The sequence below is a fragment of the Aegilops tauschii genome, chromosome 5, assembly GCF_002575655.3.
Source record: "Aegilops tauschii subsp. strangulata cultivar AL8/78 chromosome 5, Aet v6.0, whole genome shotgun sequence".
In the NCBI taxonomy this organism is placed as follows: Eukaryota; Viridiplantae; Streptophyta; class Magnoliopsida; order Poales; family Poaceae; genus Aegilops; species Aegilops tauschii.
In genome coordinates, this window is record NC_053039.3 from 479,702,859 (window position 1) to 479,704,652 (window position 1,794).

The window sequence follows — 1,794 nt, forward strand, 5'->3', positions numbered from 1 at the left end:
TATACATGTTATTGATGTGTACTTTACTAGTGTTTATAGCAACCCCTCGGCATTTGATACTGGTTCAGTTGCTAAGAGTAGTAACTCGAAACGGGAGTTGCAGAATGAACAGAAACTAGTTAAGGGTGAAGTGACGATGAGTGTTGGAAGTAGTTCCAAGATTGATATGATCATCATCGAACACTCCCTATACTTTTGGGATTAGTGTTGAACCTAAATAAATGTTATTTGGTGTTTGCGTTGAGCATGAATATGATTTGATCATGTTTATTGCAATATGGTTATTCATTTAAGTTAGAGAATAATTGTTGTTCTGTTTACATGAATAAAACCTGCTATGGTCATACACCCAATGAAAATGGTTTGTTGGATCTCGATCGTAGTGATACATATATTCATAATGTTGAAGCCAAAAGATGCAAAGTTAATAATGATAGTGCAACTTATTTGTGGCACTGCCGTTTAGGTCATATTGGTCTAAAGCGCATGAAGAAACTCCATGCCGATGGGATTTTGGAATCACTTGATTATGAATCACTTGATGCTTGCAAACCATGCCTTATGGGCAAGATGACTAAGACTCCGTTCCCCGGAACAATGGAGCGAGCAACAGACTTATTGGAAATAATACATACTGATGTATGCGATCCGATGAGTGTTGAGGCTCGCGGTGGGTATCATTATTTTCTGACCTTCACAGATGATTTGAGCAGATATGGGTATATCTACTTGATGAAACATAAGTCTCAAACATTTGAAAAGTTCATATAATTTCAGAGTGAAGTGGAAAATCATCGTGACAAGAAAATAAAGTTTCTACGATCTGATCACAGAGACAAATATTTGAGTTACGAGTTTGGTCTTCAACTAAAACAATGTGGAATAGTTTCACAAATTCATGCCACGTGGAACACCACAGCATAATGGTGTGTCCGAACGTCATAACCGTACTTTATCGGATATAGTGCAATCTATGATGTCTCTTACCGATTTACCACTATCGTTTTGGGGTTATGCATTAGAGACAGCTGCATTCACATTAAAAAGGGCACCATCTAAATCCATTGAGACGACACCATATGAACTGTGGTTTGGCAAGAAACCAAAGTTGTTGTTTCTTAAAGTTTGGGGTTGCGATGCTTATGTGAAAAAGTTTCATCCTGATAAACTCAAACCCAAATCGGAGAAATGTATCTTCATAGGATACCCAAAGGAGACAGTTGGGTACACCTTCTATCACAGATCTGAAGGCAAGACATTCGTTGCTAAGAATGGATCTTTCTAGAGAAGGAGTTTCTCTCGAAAGAAGTGAGTGGAAGGAAAGTAGAACTTGATGAGGTAACTGTTCCTGCTCCCTTATTGGAAAGTAGTTCATCACAGAAATTTGTTCATGTGACTCCTACACCAATTAGTGAGGAAGCTAATGATGTTGATCATGTAACTTCAGTTCAAGTTACTACCGAACCTCGTAGGTCAACCAGAGTGAGATCCGCACCAGAGTGGTACGGTAATCCTGTTCTGGAGGTCATGTTACTTGACCATGACGAACCTACGAACTATGAGGAAGCGATGATGAGCCCAGATTCCACGAAATGGCTTGAGGCCATGAAATCTGAGATGGGATCCATGTATGAGAACAAAGTGTGGACTTTGGTTGACTTGCCCGATGATCAGCAAACCATAGAAAATAAATGGATCTTCAAGAGGAAGACGGACACTGATAGTAGTGTTACTATCTACAAAGCTAGACTTGTCGAAAAAAGGTTTTTGACAAAGTTCAAGGTGTTGACTACG